Genomic DNA, 21,114 nt, shown 5'->3' with positions numbered 1-21,114 from the left:
CCGACGTAATTTTACCAAGTCGGTTATTTCGGTCTTTTAATCCTATTAATATTTCCGAGGTCGCCCACTGTGTTAATGTACTTTCCCCTTAAAACATTACGGCCACCGCGTGTGTAGTCACGTGACTCCGCCCCGTCCAGTCTGCGACCATAGGTGCTTTCCGATTGGATAGTACTTGTACTTTTTAGAGGAAGTACACTTCTAAGCAGTTCTAAGAACTACTCTCCCCCAAAATCTTTTTTCCCGTTTGCATTCCCACTGGCCAAGTGGCCATAAGGACTGGTAGGGAGCGACGCAAGCACGGCAACGGTCTTTATAGCATCGTCACTAGACCTTAGCGCCACATACAACAACAACAAATTATGCTAATACTTGTGCACTTTTCCTATATTAAATGCACGTCCATTCTCGTAGTAATTCACGTAATGTTTTGCTCAACACAGACGGGGTTTTATTATACTCAGAACAGACCCCGCCTCTGCCTGCAGCGCTGTGGACGTGTGTGAGAGACTGTGTGTGTGTGTGTGTGTGTGTGTGTGTGTGTGTGTGTGTGTGTGTGTGTGTGTGACGGCGAGCCGCAGGACACGCTTGTGGATTTTAACTCCGAAAAGACAGTTAACCACAGGTTCCCGTTAATCTTATGGACATTATTTATTTTCTACATTTTTAGGAAACTTTTTTTTTTTACATTAAAACTTAAATTACTTTTTTATAAGACGTTTTTATTTCATTGTAAAATCTACTGTTGTAGATTTCAGTTCAGTTGTTTGAAATATTTAATAAATAAGCATTAATTGCTATCTGTGTGTTGTTTCCTTATTTTAGAATCACAAAGATTATGCACTCTTTCATTAGAAAAAATAACCGTGAACATATTTACAGTATAAGAAAAGAATTTTTTTTTAAAATAATCGTTCAGTAATCGTAATCGAGGTAAACTGTTCAATTAATCGTGATTATGATTTTAGCCAAAATTGTCCAGCCCTAGAAGAAACGGGAATTAATGGGAATAAACTGAATATTTTTTAATATTGCTTGTTATAATACTGTTAGTCTATAACAGGGAACTTAAATGTAGTTGGAAAAAAAAACATCTTGCAGCATAATCTTGGTTAAAACAACCTGATTTAATGCAACTTCAGTTGGATGTCCTCCCTACATTCGTCAATGACATTGATAGGCTTAGGCTACTACATACTTGCCAACGTTTCGTTTTTAAAATATGGGAGTTTTTTTAATACATAACCCATTGCTATTAACCTATGTGTGTTAATTGTATAGCCCACTTGTTCTTGATAGGCTGGAAACAATAGACAGCGCTGATGGTTAGCTTAGCACGCATATAACCACAGTAAATCAAAGGCAGCATGCTAGCTACCTTCATATGTTAAGCTAAAGGTCAATGGTTTGGGCTACTACTTAGCCTACTGCAGGGCTATTGAGGCCACACCCACTGCACAGATCATTTCTAGAATCCAACATTCTACAGCAGATTGAAGCTGATTGAAGACAGTACTGCATTTGAGCCCAAGGACTACATCCCATCCAAATTCCCATAATTTCCATTAATTCCCATGAAAGTTTAGAAATTGGAATGTTTCCAAAATTCCCCAGCTAAACTTTCCATGGAAAGTTTCCGGAAATTGTCTGCCCCTTTGCAACCCTAGTAAGAACTGATACTTTCCGTATTGCTATTTAACAACAACCTGGTGAAATATTAACCTAAGTCTGTCACATCATATGGATACAACTATAAAGATAAAATTTTCCTGTTCCCAGCATTAGCACAACACTTTGTGATGGTTAACTGTTACCTGTGACGATATATGCAAAATCTAACGTCTCTTTCACATTAGCAAGTGACTGACCTATTTGGGTGCGTTTTGAGATGCCTGTTGAAGTTCGACGTTGTTGATCCGGCATCATTTATCTTGGTGCCACACACCTTGCATGTAGCCAGTGATGAGTATTCGAGTCCTGGACTCGCACTCAAGTCCACCTTGAGTATCTATTGTCTGGACTCGTGACTCGACTTGGACTCACGGACTGAGGACTTGACTCGGACTCGAGGAGATAGAGAGATAGAGATAGAGAGATAGATAGATAGATATAACGAGACTCGACTCGGACGAAGTTTCTGACTTAATAGGTTATAAAAATGTTATATTTAGAGGTTACACTTTTTCCTGTTTTGGCCGGGATCTCTTTTCTTCCTCACAGCCACACATACACTTCTCAGTCGGACAGCGCTACCGCTCGTTCTCCTTGCTTGACAACACACTCACTGACGTCACTCGCTTAACGCTGCATTCTCGCTCTTTTAGTGCATGATTTGCGGGCAGATTCATTTCCCTTTTCCCTTTTGTGGTGGTTAGATGTGCGACTTAAGTGCGACTCAAGTCCGAGTCTCAGACTCGAGTCCCCATCTCTGACACAACGGCACAAAAATAGTGATCTGTTGCAATATGTTCATCATTTAACTAACCCATAACTCCATCTCTGTAATCATGACCAATTGTGTTACTTGATGTTTAACCTTTAGCTAGTTTACAACTGTTTGACAATTGAATGTCAACAGTATACATTCATATTGCTGTGTGTAAAAGGCTCAGACTCAGCTGGCAATACATCTATCTAAAACTGAAAGATTTTCATAATGTAGTGAAAAATGCATTAAAATACCAAACACATAAAAAATGTTTTAAAAAAAATGTATAGGCCCAATACTAAAAGTGTAATATCTACTGTATATATTCTCTGAAATATTACTTTAAAGTGCCCATATTATGAAAAAAAAACACTTGTTCTGGGATTTGGGGTGCTTTGAAAAAAAAGAGTTTTGAGTGAGATACGGGTTTCTGAATGTATCCTGCCTTCAGTCTCCTGGTGAGCTGGTCAAAATCTGCACGGCTTTCTACGTCACTAGCCGAAACGAGCTGGCTAACCGCAACCGTTAGCATGCTACCTCGTTCTCAATGGCAAGCACTGCTACAACACACACAAGTTCACCATAATCTACAAAAGAACTACTTACATGTGCGCCCTCATTTAGAATAAGTCTCCCAGCTAATCCTGCCTTGTAACTGACTGAAGTTGGAGAAACAGCCTTTCTTTTACTGTCTATGGAGCTAGCTGACATGATCTATGATCTGAGCTACTGCGCATGTGCAAACAAAGATAGTACAGAAGAAAAGATGTCTCACTCTGTAGCTAAAACAGAGACCTGAACACAAGGTGAAAAGAGGATCTGCAGCAGTGAGAGAGAGTGGTGCAGTACAACAAAAATATGGTGTTTTTTGAAAATTAAACCATGTAAACCTATTCTGGTACAACCTTAAAATACAATTATGAACCTGAAAATGAGCATAATATGGGAGCTTTAAAATGCGTCCACTGTACCGGAAATCTTATGCCTACTGTGTAGTCAATAAAGTGAATTGAAGAAGGGACTTGGACTGCTGGAGCTTACAGCATGTGTGTTTCTTGTACTGTTTGCCTAACAGTCCTGAAGGAATAATTGAACCAAACAGCGATCATTGCTCATCATATCCAGAAATAGCACAGCCACTTTGGTTTATGCTTAAAGAGCAAACTTAAAAGCTTCTTTGGCCAGCCAGAGAAACTTGGAACTATGAAGTGGTTGAGAGGATGTGTTATTGGTCTGTAACTTCACTTGCATTAGCTAAATCAACAGCAGCATCAGGATGCTTGATAGGAGAGTATGGGAAAGAATAATTCTGTACCCAGCTATGTTAATTGGTTACGTAATGTGAGAACATGAACTTATACAGTCTTATTAATTGTCACACTACTTAATGGCCTCTTTGCCTCGGAAATTGGATTCCTGAAAATATCAATAAATGCTACTTACAAATAAGTTGTAGGCATACTCAAGGTTCCAGTCTCTGAATGTGCATGTGGTTGATTTTTTTTAAAACATAAGAAAAGATTTCTGTTGACCCAGTATTTAAGGTCAATCATAGTTTAGATTTTGTTAACAAAAATGAAATAAATTAACGTTACCTAGCGATCAGGGTTCATACGCATTTTAACCAATACTTTTTGGCAAATTTCCATGACTATGTAGTCCTGAAAATGTCAGTCGACATTATACAATAAGAATAAAAATCTTTGTTAAAGTTTACCCTCAGATGTTTAACAATAAAATGAATGACAATTTATGTGGTTCATACTGGGATTCGTAATAACGCGCCCCGAATAGAACGTTGAGGTTGGGACGACGTGAAATGCATTTATTAATCACATATTATTATGCTGTGTAAAACAAAAAAAATTCCATGACTTTTCCAAAACTTTCTGGGTCTTTTTGTGTTTCCAAAACCTTTCTAAGCCTGGAATTTGCATTTTTTTAAATTCCATAACTTTTCCAGGTTTTTTCAAAACGTATGAACCCTGAGCGATAGATGAAGGGGAGAAAATCATGATTTGACACATGAGCACTATCACTACGTACACACCACTCACATTTCATTTATTTTGCGTGCAAATACCTGATCCTGTATTGCCCAATGGGCACTGTACAATCACCTGTGATTTAGGGCTGAAACGATTCCTCGAATAATTACAAAGAAAATCAAAAATACAAAAAATCCTTGATGCAAAATGATTTGCCTCGAAGCTTCGTTAAATCAATGTTACCAACGTTGTATTGCTGACGGACGGTGTTTCCACACGGATCATTATTATTGTCACATGCCAGAGCATAAATAGTGAGGGGCTAAAAGAAGAGACAGGCTGGAGAAAACGACAGAAAGTGTCCAAAGTTTGGAATCAGTTCAAACGTAATTAAAACGAAAACTCTGGACAGTGTGTCTACTGAAAACCTGAACTAGCTTACCACAATAGCACGACGTCAATGCTTCAGCATCTCAACAGAAAACATTTCTCATCCATTCCACGAAGCGGACCTGACAAAAGTAAATCACGGAGTTGTATGGACGATGAAACTACACCAAACACAACAACTAGCAAAAACAAAGACAAGAAAATACGTAGCAGTGACCACAATTTGATCCAAAGAGCCGACTTGTTGACTATCCCTTCAGAGAAACAGCTGATTGTTGCGCACCATTTATTTATATAGGCCTATATATAGATCAGTCTCAGGATGAAACTTGTAGTTCTGAAAGTTAAGTTTCACAACTTAAGGTAATGTTTATGTATGTTTAAAGTATGCCTTAGTGTGAGGTTGATGTCATTTCAGAAAATGTTTTCTTTTTTTACAATGTAATATGGCACTTAAATGCACTTCATATGTTTAGTTTTTTGAGAGATGATATTGTAAGCAATGTAGGAAACAAAAATTTAGCTTTTTCCGAAAATGTAACCAATCTATTGTTTATTATTGCTCTTCAATAAAACAAAAGTATTTCTTATCCGATTGCTCGATTAATCGATGGAATAATCGGTAGAATACTCGATTACTAAAATAATCGATAGCTGCAGCCCTACTGTAATTACACAACAGTGCTGGCTTAACAGATCCAGAGTGACAGTGACAGAGGTTTAGTAGGCTCTACTATACATGGCAGAAAAAGTCTGCAACAGTGTTTTAGCCTGTGGGGTTCTGCACAACATCTCGCAGGAAAACAGGGTGCCATAAATGTAGTGATGGAGCCAGATGACCCGATGCCCAGAGAGCAGCACAGCCCCAACTGGGGGCTATACGAAGGAGACAGGATATTATTCCTCGCTTTTAAAAGGTATAGTGTTATGTAGGGCTGGGCGATATGGAGAAAATCAGATATCACGATATTCTTGACCAAATACCTCAATATCAATATTGCTGCGATATTCTAGGGTTGACAATTGGTGCTTTAACAAAATATATTCACACCTAGATTTTAGATAATTAATTATCACTAATGTGGACATAATGTCTAAGTGGGAAAAAGGCAAATAATAGAACAGCTAGAACAGTCTGGTTCAGAAAAGTACATCTCTTGACTGTAATGAAGCCTTTAAAACCAGTAAAAGACAACACTTATGTCATATCACGTTAATACGATGTCTAAAATCTAAGACGATATCTAGTCTCATATCACGATATCGATATATCGATATATTGCCCAGCCTTAGTGTTATGTTTGGCAATGATACTCAATACAGGAAACATGACAACATTTTTATTCATTCTTCAGGTTTTCGTTTCTCTTTTAAAGTGTCGTTAATGGCCACAGTGAACGATTTATTTCTGCCACTGACCGACATATTTCGGTTTGTTTTTCTAGCCCCTCTGCTGTCAGGAGACAGGGTCAGGGTGGTGGTCCAGCACGGGGGGCGAGGGACTAGCAAATTGCCTTCTTAACCGGATTACGTCTCGCCATGTCGTAAATTGTAGGGGCGAGGCCTCAAAACCGAGAATATATTGGGGCGTGATATTTAAATTACGATCGTTTCCAGCCGCTGCATTTATCAACGTACGACCATTCTTACGCTGCGATTGATGTGATACGAACTAGAGGGTGACAATTTTTTATTGTCGGTAACGTGTTTGGGATGGATCAAGAATAGAAATCAACGGGAGCGGCCGGGAGCCGGAGATTAAATTAAGAAATGACGCTGCAATGCGGTGAGTGCGCTCAAAGATTGCGAGGCATTTCGTTTTAGAAAAGAGAACCACTTACACCTCCCAATACGTTTGTTGATTGGGAATACCGTGACCCGCGGGAGTCTCGAAAAATTGTCACTACCTAACCCCCCCCCAGCAGTGAGAGACACACAGCTCTGCATTCACACACAACATCAGCAGAGCAGAGCAGCCTCTCTCTCGGCCATCGACACACACACACACACACACACACACACACACACACGAAAAGTGTCTGATAACTTTAGACAACATAGGGAACGAAACGGGATTCGGAAAACGGGAGTGGGACGGGATTCAGTCTGTCTCAGGATTTTGCAGGACAGGATTTTTTTGGAGGGGCAGTCCCAGGATCGGAATGTGACGGGAGTATTTTCATGGGATGGGATGGGAGCGACAATTGATTCCCGTGTCACCCTCTAATACGAACGTTTCATGAATCACATGTGAAGCCTGCCGTAAGATGATTTCTGTGCTCATATCTGTGCTGGTTTCTACGTTCAAACCACTTGAATCATTACCTTGACAACAAAGCATTCACACACACATTCAATTTATTATTGAGCAGTTATCAAAGCCATGTGCACAATCATCAAACCAAATCATCTGCTCTTTCACCTGTGCCGCAATACACACTGTACCAAGGCAAGGGCCTTTTTATGTTGAGGCTGATAACAAGTCATCATCTTATTCAGATACAATGTGTGCCATTTCCTGCTGGTCTTGCATAAAAAATATACCAGCATACATAACTTGTAAGTACTGATGTAAGCATTGAGAACTCCGGGGAGTGATGTCACCCAGTCTAAAGTCTTCATGGCTACACAACTTGGAGTGGCAGCTGAGTGGTTGCTATAGCAACAGAAGCAGTAGATGTTGGTGGTTGCAGCATGTGACAAGAGATCTGCACAGCCATGTTACTGTGTGTGTGTGTGTGTGTGTGTGTGTGTGTGTGTGTGTGTGTGTGTGTGTGTGTGTGTGTGTGGAAACTGACCTCGCTCTGATTTACTCACACCACACACAATTGTTTCTCTCACATGGCAAGATGAAGTGAACGGTTGATGCAGTTTGAGAGTCAAAGTTGAAAGCTGGCAAACAGACAGGCCCACAGGTCTCAGACTTCAGACAAGCAGGGTAGCTTTAACAAGCTAACTCAATTTAACAGTCAACTGCTGATGGGATCCATGCAGGGCCAGATTAACCTGTCAAACACAGACTACACACAGCAGTTAACTTCCACTAACATAATGGCTCTCTCTCTCCCTTTCTGGTGACATGCAGTGTATAGTATGTGAAATAATAGTATACATATACATTTCAGATGACAGCATCACCCAACAGGTGTACTGTATTTGGTGGTAAAAATTACACTCATGAACAACAGACTGTGGCCATGTACCAAATAAGGGTGTCACGATAACGCCTTCGCCTTCTTTTCCTAAACCCAACCGTTTGTTTCCCTAAGCGTGTGACGTTGGTCACCGTCGTGTTTTTGTCGTTTTTTAGTGTTACTAAAGCCTTTCCCAATGTTCTTTCCCTAAACCCAACCTTTTTTTTTTTTTTTTTTTTTTTTTAAATACATGCGTGACGTTCTCACAATAGCACGACATGTTCTTGTCACAACGCCACGTGGTATGTATGTTTACATACGCTGTATACAGCGTAGACATACACGTGGATAGCTCAAAATGCGTACAGATAACATGCCATTTGGCTTTAGGAAAGTGGCGTGTATGTTTACGCAAAGTCATGATGCCATGTTGGAATTCAAATAAAAAAATGGAATCGTCGATGCTGCCACGCCCCCATGTCACGTCCGGTCGGCTGGCCAAAGCGGAAAAAAAACACACACACATGTTGAAGTGCTGTAACCGTTCTCTTCGAGATCCCTAGCAAAACCCACAAACAAAGTCAGGTTCCCCGCGGGACACCAAAAACCAACATAGTGAAGCCTCTTGCTCTTAGTTGATAATCTTTGATTGCCTCCTTAGCGGCGTTACCTCCGGCTCCGGAGACTGTACAGCTGTGAGCGTGGGGTTGGCCGGGGCTCTCCGGTAGAATCACAGAGGAAGAAAGGAAGCCGAGTAATCCGCTTAGAACAAGGCTAAAAAACTCACTTACTCGTCGCCGAGGGCTGGCAAGCTACGGAGCCACTCATTGGATGGAATCGGCCTCTTCTACGGGTGAGTGTTAGCGCCATTTTAGTTTGCAATTGCCGGCGTAATTATCGAGGCGGACGGGGGGGGTGTCTGTGACGCAGGATGTGTAGGACTAAAAAGCGGCGATCGCTACAACAGTCAGTGTCCAATTCCACCACGCTTGCCTCGGTGCCCCCTTCTGATGTCGAAATGGAGAAGGACACAGCGAGTAGTATATGTTCAGCTGTTTGGAAATAGTTTGTTAAGACACTTAATTGTTCAGAGAAGACTATGGACTATTTTTATTGTTTTGTGAACTTGAATGTCATCTTCTGTAAAGAAGACTGCAGTTACAAAAGAGAAAGTAGATGGCAGGTTATTTTGTTTAAGTTTCCAATTGACTTAAGATATAAGTTATTGTTACAATGTTGTTAACAAATGTTTTAAAATTTGACAATGTAGTGTGATACATTGCAAACAAAGGTCAGATATTATATTGCATAAAAGTCTAGTCTAAAAATGGCATAGCAACCTGTGCTTTAAAAAAAAATAAATGTAAAAATCGAGAATCAAATCGAACTGTGACCTTAGAATCGAAAATGTAATCAAATCGAGGATTTGGAGAATCGTGACACCCCTAGTACCAAATGAGCAATAAATTAACACAATATGATCAAAATACAATGAGTCACATTGTGAACAGCCTGATGGGAAATGTAGCATAGTGGTGTAGTAGAAACAAGGAGCTTGAGTACTATTGAGGTGAAATTTTCAGTCAAAAGGGGTTATTGGTGCCAGATAAAGGCCATCACGCCTCATCCTAAAAGTACAGTTGATACAGTAGTCAAACTAGCTGGCTTATTTTAGGGTACAGCAGCGAGTACGGCTGATTGGCATTAAATGTATGATATATATATGTGAGAGATAGATAGATAGATAGATAGATAGAGCGCCGCAGAATGGCGACACGGTGTGTTGGTGCGCTCTGTTTTCTTTTGCGTTTTAACTTTGTTTCTTACTATTTATTTACATTTATTTTATCGTTATTAATACATACTGTGTGTATATGTTTATACTTATATTGTTTATATTCTTTTTATCCTTCTTATATTTGAATGTGTGACCTGCTCCAACAACACCATGACAAATTCCTCGTATGTGCAACGTACTTGGCAATAAAGCCCTTTCTGATTCTGATGTAACTTGTGCCCTTTATGAAGAACAGCACTGTGTCTAAAATCATCAGCTATGCAATGTGTGTAGTGTTGCCTGAATTTCTGTTGAGAATGTTTATACCCAATGTAGTGGACTAAAATGTATCTCACAAGGCAATAAAGTAGTAGAAAAATCGATGGACACAATCTCAAGAGCTAACTACCGTCATGCAGGGGACAGACAGAAACGAGACTGCTGGAAGTAATGATCGAGTAGTGTCCGAGTATTATTTTTCTGATCTGACACACTTTATTGTCCACTACAAAGTATTTCCTGTATAGTGATAAATAGTGAATAAGTGGATGATTTTGGACACAGCCCAGGTAGAAGTCCCCTTGGCTAATTGGCGAGCTTCTTTAAACTATTCCATGGTGGAGGGTTTGCCCATAATAAGGAATGTAGGAATAATCCTAAAAATCAATGCTGCTATGCCATTTCCATGCATATAATAGCTGCAATGTACATCTTACTTCATGTTTTGACTCGGTTTCTCTTAGCCAATACTGAAAGCATAGAATACATTTAAAAATTATCAATTTCTACTAATGTATTTAAATTGCCATTTAGGCAAGGGGTCATCTTTCTGCTGATTAAGTACAGGTGGCGGTTCTAGGGTCAGTGGGGATCCAGGGCTTAGCCCTGAAATCTTTTGAGTCTGGGAGGCATGTGTCGATCGATTAATACTGCAGTAGAAATATGTGCTAACGGTTATTATAATCATTATCAATGTACCTTTACAGCTTGTTAACAGCTCTTACCCCCTTTAACATATGACACTAATTTAAACAACTTATAAGAAACTCATCCTAGCCTGATGAACAGTAAGGATTTGGGGTTGGGGCTTTGCTATAAATATTCTGAGCTTAGGCCCTGTAAGCCCGCCCCTGGTGCTGCCTATGAATAAGTATCCATTAGCCACATCCACATTTGGAAGAGTAAGAAAAGGTATCTAGAACTGCGTTTTGTTATGACAAAAATTGTACTAAAATGGAATCAGTTTTACCGCTCAATAAGAGCTCACTTTTTACAAATCGGAAAGGTGGAACAAACGGATATCTAAGATCCCCCTCTTTGATGACTCATCATTGAAGTCGCATCAGAAGCAGTCAATTTCTCAGAACAAGTGCTCTTTGAGACAGACAGCTTCAGTCATCTTCAGTGCAGTGGCGTCAGGGAAGCTGGGGCCGTTACTTGACCAGACAGCAGTCTATTGGCGTTTTTTCCATTACATGGTACCTGCTCAACTCGCCTTTTTTGGTTTTCCATTATGAAAAAAAGTCCCTGGTACCTGCCAACAGGTACTTTTTTTTTTTTAGTGTCACCTCCATCGAGGTTCCAAGCGAGCTGAGGCGATACCAAAAGCTGACGTGAAAACCTGCCGACTACTGATTGGTCGGAGAGAATCGTCACTAATCACTGCGTCATCATTGCTAGCGACAGACAGGGGTGTCCTGAACAAACCCACCATTTTTAAATAGTTTAGCGAGCGGTGTTTTTTTGCTGCCTCCAGCTTCTTTTGAAATAAAATGTGTCTTCTGGCTGTGTTAACAGCCACATGCAGAGAATTAAAAACAGCACACCTTCGACATTCTGTGCGTGTGTCGCATTAGGTCACGGCAGTTTCCTGCGGCGTCGCTATGATGACCAGCCACAATCGCCTCACGCATGAGGCGGTACTAAATCTGCAATAGAAAAAGGACGACGGGGCACCTCGGCCATGTCAAGTCGAGCCGAGCAGAGCTGGTACTAGCAGTGGGTAAGCACCATATCAGACTATAACCAAAGAGAAGGAAAGTAAATATGTAATGTTATACTGAACTGTGTGTGGGTTTTTAGCAACAAGAAGAGCATGTGCTCTCTCTATAAAGAAACCTATACTGCCTTTAATTTGACTTTAAAACACTATGAGGGTAAAAAAAAGAAACAGAAGCACTTAACTACCCAGGAGTTTGTGTAACAGCTGACTGTTTCCTGCAACAACAAAGTACAGTCCCTTCATCGCTTTTCTTTCTCTGTGAAAAAGGTGCCTTCAAGTGTGGTCAGAAATGTTGAGCTCTATAAACGATCTGATGGAATATTTGACAATAACTGTGAAATATAAATGTCTACTAGTGCTACATTGGGGGATTAAAGAACACAACAGGACATCACACAAACGAGCCATTAAAGTGACACTACCACTGCCACACAAAAGGGGGGAATTTAAATGATTATTAAAAATGTAATAACTTTTAACAATAACTTCTTTCACCAGTAAATTGCTGTTAAAAGACAAAAACAGATAAGAAAACGGTATTTTACAATAACTTTGAATGCACCACGAGGTTTACCAGTTTTAAGTAAATGCAACATTTAGTCCCGTCTGTTTTGTTTTTCCGACAACAGCAGTGACCAGTGCTAGTTTGTGTCTTTTAGCTCATAGCTTTAGCGGCAGACTGTAGTACGTCCCGCTGTTGGAATCCTCTACAGTGAAATACAGTCACACTTTACACCGTTTAGCTGTCAGCATTTTAACCGTGTTTAATCCAGTTACTACGGTAGCTAACAGTAGGCTTATGTTACTTGCTGCTAAGTGTAACGTGTTATTAGTGTTTACTAGCGTGACATGCAGCGATGCTTCCGTTGCCTGTAACGTCTGTTTCGGAGCATCAAAGAGCAGCGCAGACGTTTAAGTGGCACCGTAATGAGGCACCAGAATCCGCATTGCTATTCCATATAGTAGCACCGGATTTTAACATGCGCTGTTAATGTGAACAGAAAATTGCGTTGCCTGTATGTTTTCACGGCAAATGCGCGTGTGGAAAGCGGTCGCACAACAGCTGACATGTTGTGTTGCGCACGGACGCAGTGTTTAAACTTTACGGAGACAACCAAATAAAATATTGACTTCTTTTGAAATAAGATTTTCCAGGTTTGATTTGTTTTGTTAAAAAAAAATATTGTTGCACAAATATTGAACAGGTGGTTGCCAATGGGGGCAACCAGAGGCCACAAAATGGTTGCCAATTGACTCAATCTGGTTGCCAAGGGCAACCGTTACTGTCGAGCCCTATTATCTTAATCATGTATGTCCTTAAGCAAGTGAATAACCCTTTCGTAAGCAAATTGTGAGCATAATCTGAATATGAAAATGCCTGGAAACGTGATAAAGGTTACACAAGTTTAAGTAAATTACAAAAAGGTGTCAACGGACCTCAGTATCAGGGATAATAATGCATATCCCAGATTTCATGCTCTGGACATCAGTTTAAAACAGAAAGTAGTAATGCTGGCTAATTCTAAAATGAATTGAAAAACAGTTCTGTATTCTGTAAAATGTATTTGCAACTCACTTTTTCTGTTCAGACACATCATCCAACTCACCCTCTTGGCACTGGACAAATTTATCTTTGAGTTATTCTGAGCATGCCAGTTAACACTGTATCTGAGCGTTCATCTGCGTGTAAAGCGATTCAATCAACAGACATGACCAAAAGTGTATAGATAAATGCCTTTGGACAGGCCAATAGACTTGCAGTAGTCATAGGCTAAAAAAGTATGGCTAGTGCAGGATTTCACATCAAGGTGCCAACACAAACATGCCACTGTTGATACTGCCATTTCTCGAACACACTGTCACACAAACACTGACTAAAAACACACCAACAACCCAATAAAACTAACCACAACAAGGCAATAAAACAAGTTAATTCCTTCACTGGTGTTTCATAGGCACAGAATGGGAATACAAAACTTTTTATTGACATTAGGCTTTGCTATGTACATTGACAGTAAATAATAGAATACTACTTTAATAATAACACCATATAGGGAATAATTTGGCATAAAACCATTTTTGATCTTGGCGATTTTTGTGGTATTAAAACAATTATAACACGAACATACTTACATTATTTACCAAATGTTGAGCATAAAAAAAGTTGCTATGCCATTCACTAGCTAACTATTTAAGCCATTAACGTTAGACATAAGCATACTGGTGCTAATGATACATTTGACCAGCAAAATAGAAGGTAACAACCTACGTCAATTACTTAACAAAATAGGACTACATGTAAATAACTGGCGCAACATCAGCAGGGCCGATAATATTAAAATCATCATCACCACCACCAAGATACATAGCTAGCTACAACTATACTTATATCCCTCTAATCCATAATAACGTTAGCTGAGTTGTCCCCAACTGAAAATAAGGCCACTTGTGTTGCTAGCTAACCAGCTAACGTTAGAGTTTACAGTTGTCAAAGTGTTTGTCTAACGTTACACGTTAGCGGGTGACTAGCCAATGTTAGTGTGAGATGTTTAGAAACGTTGCTTATTTTAAGTACCAGACGTTACTTACTTTGTAGGAAAGGAATTAAAGTTACCTCTATCAGTCCTTCTTCTTGTGGCTTCAGTGGCAAGTATGTTTAGCTGTGTCCAGGCTTCTTGTGATAAGCTTATCTCTCGTTAATGTTAGCTAACGTTACTTTCGTTTCTCGGCCCCTGCTCATCAGCTAGCTTTGATTAGGCTAGCCAGCATTTTACACGACCAGTTCTGCTTTCAGCATGTCTCTGCATCGGAACAAGGCTTGTATATACATGTTTGGCACTGTAAACCCAGGGAGCACCAAATAAATAAGCGCTGCGTAGGCTGTCGGTTGAAAATAAAAACTCGTTTCGGTAAGCTGTATCTATGATACCAACAACTAGCTAATTTTGGCTAAAGCTAGCTAAATGTATGAAGCAGATGACGTTCGTTTTCAACATGCAGTTTTGGGGGAGAGGCAATCATCTCGCTCTCTTCTGTGATTGGACAAACGCTGATTCCAAGCTGAGACACGATTGGTCAAATAATGAGTCAGTCAGACATCTTATAGACAAACATGCCATAGCAGGAAAAGCACAGGTGTAATTGATACAAACCTTAGTGGCTGCACCCCATTTAGTTTAGCCAGTTCAATGAACTGCTGCCACCTTGAACCAAACTTGGATAAACTACAGGAAATGGTTAGACATTTCTTCTGATGTTGCATGCTCAAATGGATCTTCATCTCCTGAGGAGGGAGTGGACACATGTGAGAAGATGATTGGATATAACACATAGCTATCTTTGTGGACAGGATCCACTGCAAAGAATCCACTACAATCATAAGTTCTACTCCCTGCTCAGGTAGTATATATTTAATTGCATGATATCCATTGGGCTCGCAGTGGAAAAGTGTTTCTCTACAAAATCATTCTGTTTTCAGTTTCTTAGGTGAACAAAAGCTTTCTTTGTACATTGTGATAACATCAGCGGCAATCTCCATTGCCCATCAACAACAGATGGGTCCACATGCTCTTTAAGCAAACGAATTAGAAGCTTGAGTGGATCTGCTCCCACACATTTGAAGCTCCTACACATGGCACCACACAACTTTAAAAAAAATCTGTAGGGCTGCAACTTACCACATGGAATGATAAATGGCAACTTTGGCATATAAAAAATAGCATCTTTCTACAGGCCAAGCAATCAAGTTAGCTCCTAACTACTTTAAGTATAAGCACCAATTGGTTTTCTTCATGACAGCAACTTGGGCATCAAGCTTCCACTTACCTTTGGAACCTACAGACATTCACCATAATATCAAATGCTGCAATACTAAACAAAGTCTAACTGCAATAGAACATAACTTCTCTGTCTTATCTATAGGCAGAGGAGTTATTAAGGCAGTGAAGCTATGTTATGCTTTTTCTGCTATTACATTTGGATTACTTTGTTTTGATTTCATGTGGAGGTACATTTTACATGAATTTTCAAGTACATGTCATAACCAGTCATTTTAATGCCCTTCTATTATAGTACCCTGAGCACATACAGTTTATGGCTGGGCATGATGTCATCATTTTGGCGTCTGTGTGTCTGTGTGTTTATAAATAGTTCACACAACACTTGAAGTATACCATCAAAAATGAATGTGATCATTAAGTAGGTTTATAATACACTTCATATTAGCACCAAAAGTTTCTCCTGTTTGTTAGATTACAATATTGGAGCACATTTTGGAAAATACTCTGTGCTGTACTGTACATACTTAGTACTGCAATATCCCTCCCACCCAAATATGACAATCAAAATAAGGTTTCCAAATAATAAGTAAATTGATATAATAAAGCATGCAATCTTACATAGCAAAACAAACTCCGTGAAAACAATTGTTCCTTAAGTATGCCTTAATGTTGATGGGAAGCCCAGTGCCTTCTGCTTTGACACTGGTGGAATTACCACAGTTAACATAAATTCCTATCCTGTTAACATCAATCTAGATTGTGGGTTAGATGTGTGCCTGCTGGCAGGTTAGATTACCATACTTGAGTGTTAATAATAATCACAATAACACAAAATCAATGATCATTCCTAACTGTGAAATTAAAACAGACTTTTTGAGGATGCATTTTCATAATAAAATGGGAGATCTATCTTGATTTTGTGAAGCAAATGTTCAGAAAAGAAGGGCCTTCTTTTAACCAACCTCAAGTTGGTAGTAATTTAATTCACCGCCACCATAATGATGTACTATGAATTTGGGTATCTTATGTTAATGTAACTTGTGTTGTAATGGGTCATATCTACCCTGGAAATCCAGAGTTCTCACGAGAGCACAATTTGAATTTGCTCAGCGAGTCACTTTGGCATTGAGTAATGATGCTCATTAACAATAGGTGCTTTCCGACCGGATAGTACTTGTACTTTTTAGAGGAAAAGTACACTTCTAAGCAGTTCTCTCCCCCAAAATCTTTTTTTCCGTTTGCATTCCCACTGGCCAAGTGGCCATAGGGACTGGTAGGAGGGGTAAGGGAGTGACGCAAGCACGGCAACGGTCTTTATAGCATCATCACTAGACCTTAGCGCCACATACAACAACAACAAAGCATCATGGTGGAGGCCATACACCTCCGCATCAGTCCACTTTTCTGTCCATTCTCGTAGTAATTCATGTAATGTTTTGCTCAACTTTAGGAGCTCCACACAGTCTGACGAGAAAGCGGCAAACTCCATACCCAGTGAAAGTCACCGTTTCTCGGTTATTGGACGACCGGGGCTCCGCTGAGCTTCGGAGCTGGCTGGCTGCCAGCTGCCGGCATAACTTTCATATATATACAGTTTGAATTTCGTCACGCCACTTATAGAACATCTACCCCAAGGTCTTATAAAGCTAACTATGGTGTCCGATTTTAATTTAATGCTTTTTTGTGAACATTAGGGGTCTCCTTAGGAACAGCTGCTAGCTAGGCTAGCTTTGTGTCCCATTTAATCCTATGGGAAAGATCGTTGCTACACTTTGGGCATAATTTTCCTATATATACAGTTTGAATTTCGTCATGCCACTTATAGAACGGTCCGTGTACGTTTTGATAGTTTGTTTTTTCGTTTGAACCACAAAACAAAATAAGGAGAAACCACCTGTTTTTCGTTTGTAGTTTCAAACCAAAAACAAAGAAACGGTAAAAAAAGAGCCGTTCTCCCGTTTTTGGTTTCTGAATCCAAAAACGAAAAACGACTAAACCAAATTCAAATAACGGTCCGATTTTGTTTTTTTTGAAATTCCTTTTTTCATTTCTCCGTTTGAATATCTACATTAAAAGAAAGACAAGTTGGCCAAGTGACCCGGAAGTAATAGTAAATATGGCCTATAAAAATAAAAGCCAAGCTTTTAGAACGGTCATAATATGCAGCACTAACGTTATACCAGAGTAATGTTAGAAGAAAAAATAAATAAATAAATAGGCTTATATAAACCTGGACCAAAAGAAATATGTTAGCAACAGTAGTTTATTACAGTGATTTAATATCGTGCCTATCCACGTATACATCACCAGTCACGTTTAATGAGCGCATTGTTTGGTTCAATACAGTTGGTAATAGTTAACCTAAGAACTTATTGTGTGTGCAGAGTTGTTACTGTTATATAATTAAATTAATATAATGGAAAAGCTACAGAAAAGTGTTGGGCCCATGGTGGGGCTATCATTGGATACCGCCTGATGCATTTTGTTTTTCTAGCACCTCATATTCATTCAAGTAGTCTTCTTTGATATAATATTAAGCAGAATAGCCTACACTCTTAGAAATCGCTGTATATTTAGCAGCACAGTAGGCTACTGTAAAAATCTACAGTGCAATACCACATTTCTTCATTACAGTAAAATACTTCATTTTATGTTGCATTGTGGGTAATTTTGATGAAGCGGGAATATTTTACAGTATATTTTAGGCTTGCTGTAACCTGGCTGTAATATGCCATGGCAATAATACAGCATTGCTGTAAAAAACGACTCCTGATGTCAGTTACTCAGACAGAACACCAAACTGGCCCCCAGATACTGAAGGAGAAGCCTTGCTAGCGGGGGATGTTTGGAAGTTTTGGTAAGTTTGGTTTATTTTATGTATTTCATGCTAACTTTTATCATAATGTTTCATGATTATACGCTCTAGTGTAACGTTACCACAACATCGTTCTTTTTTTTTATAGTGTGGGGTGCACTGGGCATCCTAAAGTTGCGATATCCTCACACAGAGTAATTTTCTAGCTAACCTTGTGACTTTAGTGTGGATAGCAAGTGGCTATCCTCTGAACATATTGTAGCCTACAATTAATTGCATATCTTGTTTTTTTTTCTCTGAACAAAATACCCTTACATTTGTTCATACTAACCTACTTGTTACAGTTAACGTTACGTTAACATTAGTCTAGCTAGTAAGTACGTGTTCTGCCCATTACTTTCCAGACTCCGTTAATATATTGCTCAATTTAAAAGATCTGGGTTCCCCTTGACACATACATATAGCTAGCTAATACTCCTATTTTATAACGTATGACTTTGTATGACTCCTAAAGAAAGGCTTTTCATTTCAGCTTGTATTTAACTTAAACAGCTATTCTGTAAACTACCTTTAAACTAAAGTGAGATGGAAAAAACCTAGCTAGCTAACGTTACTGTTTGACATCCCTTAAACAACGCCAGTTAGCATGTCCACGGAGCTTTTATAACTTATTATTTCATTAAATTAGAGTTCTGCTTCGTGAAACATGATGCCGATTTGATCAGAATAACTTAGTGAATTACGAAAAGTCTGTTTGATAATTTTATTTACAGAAATGACTGACAACGAGGCAAATAAAATCTTCAACTCGTTCGCTGTCTGAGGCAAACGTCCATTAATATATCATTAAATTAAACAGAGCCGAGCTTTACCAGTAAACATCTACTCCTTCTTAAAGATCATTTATGTTTTCTTACGACTCATAAACATTCACTAACTATTTCGGCGATCATGATTTAACATAATTTGGTTTTAACTTTAACTCCATGTAAAGAGATTAATGATGTTTCCCAGGTAACGTTAATGTTCGTCTGCTTAACGTCGCAGTTTACACATTTTTATTATTACTGATTCATTAAATCGGAGTTCTACAGAGTCAAACATGACGCCGAATTTAACGGTAGCAGAATAACTAACTTATTAAGACAAGGTATTTTTTGTCAGGTAACAAACATTAGTACCTATTGTCTCATAACCAATAATGACATCCAAAGTGAACCCACATTCATCACTATAGTCTACTAATGTTTCCTGGGACACTGTAACAACTCTTTGCTTAATGTTGTTTTATCATGATGCAGGTCACTGCAACCCAAGCAGACATTGAGGCACATCAGATGACCAGACAGACACCCCCACCCTCATTATGATGGTAAGTAAAATACAATCCCTTTATAATGGAATCCAGTCAGTTCCTTCCATTTGTGCAACACAATAGTAATAATATATGTGTATGATTTCAGAATAAAATACTGTAGGTAACAGGTTTTTTATTATTTTCAGGTGGATCTATTGAGGGAATTTTCATCATGAGAGCTGGACGGCAGTGAAACATTTGCAGCTGCCTGCTGCTGCTCTTTGTGGAAACATGTTGAAGGATATCAACACTATCACATTTGACTGAAAGTTGCTGCAGCTCTCTGGGCTGAACTTGCAGGAAAAATGTGAATGTCGTCGAAGACAGGAAAATGTTGAAAATTTAAAAAATTTTAAATTATTTTTTAAATTAAGAACAATGTTTGGATTGCCTTTTGATTTGTATTTGTTATTCTGAAGTATACCTTATTAGTAGTACAATATTAGTAGCTGGAGATTATTATATAATATTATTTATAATAGTAACGATCAATAATATAGTAATTAACAGTAATGTATCAATATTAATAAAACTACATATTACAGTACAATAGCATCAAATTACAAAATACCATAAAAATATAGTAAAATACTGTTTGTGCTTTTACAGTATTGTTATATATACTGTAAATTGCATTACAGTACAGCTGCAGTAGTTTGCTGTAAAATCGATTTACAGTAACTTACTGGCAACCGTGCTACCTGTAATTTACTGTAAATATACAAAAAAAATTTACACTTAACTGCCATCATTATGTATTGCTACAGGACCACACTACAGAGAACACCTCCTAAAGTTTGGATAATATTTATGGAATTGTATTTTTACTTTTACATACACACATTTTTCAGATAAAGTTCATGCAGTGATGCACAGTTCACTTCTCCATCATCTATTGCTACGATATCTGTCACTGCACAGTCCAAATGATATACTGAGCTGCAGTCAGAGGAGTGAAAGCAAACAAATGTTGATTGCTTATGCTGCTTAAGACACATAGGTGTACAGACACATTCTCATTTCTTAATTTTATGCCATTCTAAAACATTTTTATGTTAACATTTAAGCTTTCATGAAATATGCAGACAGTGCTGCAAGTCTGATCATAAGTAAGGACAGTCAAAGTGTGGACAGATGAGGTCACCACCCAGGAGAGCCTTGAGGATTATACATCATCAGTGTGACATCTTACATCAGCAAATGTGTTGATGTGGTGATCACCTGACTGGAAACATCACAAACTGGTATGGGATGTGCACGGCCCAGGACCGGAGGGCTCTGCAGCGGGAGATTAAAACTGCTCAGAAGATCATTGGTACCCATCTCCCGAGCATCAGTGATGTCGGTGAGGTGAGGTGAGGTGCCTACGCAGAGCCCAAAGGATACTAAAGGACAGTACCCACCCAGCCACAGCCTGTTCACCCTGCTGCCTTCTGGGAAGAGA

The 21,114-nt window shown here is 39.1% G+C and overlaps 1 protein-coding gene and 1 long non-coding RNA gene across 4 annotated transcripts in view; one reads left to right on the top strand and one right to left on the bottom strand.

Moving 5' to 3' along the window:
• The window catches only part of ppm1ba (protein phosphatase, Mg2+/Mn2+ dependent, 1Ba), a 28,031-nt gene extending 13,306 nt beyond the window's left edge, over nucleotides 1-14,725 (bottom strand). For 2 of the 3 annotated variants that reach the window (XM_031309009.2, XM_031308992.2), the window contains exon 1: nucleotides 14,309-14,725. The gene's annotated coding sequence lies outside the window, so the exon portion shown is untranslated. The remainder of the gene's footprint in view (nucleotides 1-14,308) is intronic. The other variant, XM_031308999.2, reaches the window with a different exon arrangement.
• Nucleotides 14,726-18,051: 3,326 nt separating this feature from the next.
• LOC116050984 lies at nucleotides 18,052-20,015 on the top strand. The gene is made up of 3 exons (XR_004105233.2): nucleotides 18,052-18,355; nucleotides 19,615-19,685; nucleotides 19,817-20,015. It is a non-coding gene; the product is annotated as an uncharacterized LOC116050984 (long non-coding RNA).
• The last annotated feature ends 1,099 nt before the right edge of the window (nucleotides 20,016-21,114 follow it).

The sequence above is a fragment of the Sander lucioperca genome, chromosome 15, assembly GCF_008315115.2.
Source record: "Sander lucioperca isolate FBNREF2018 chromosome 15, SLUC_FBN_1.2, whole genome shotgun sequence".
Taxonomy (NCBI): domain Eukaryota; kingdom Metazoa; phylum Chordata; class Actinopteri; order Perciformes; family Percidae; genus Sander; species Sander lucioperca.
Note: the sequence above shows the minus strand (reverse complement) of the source record. Positions and strands in the feature narration are given on the sequence as shown.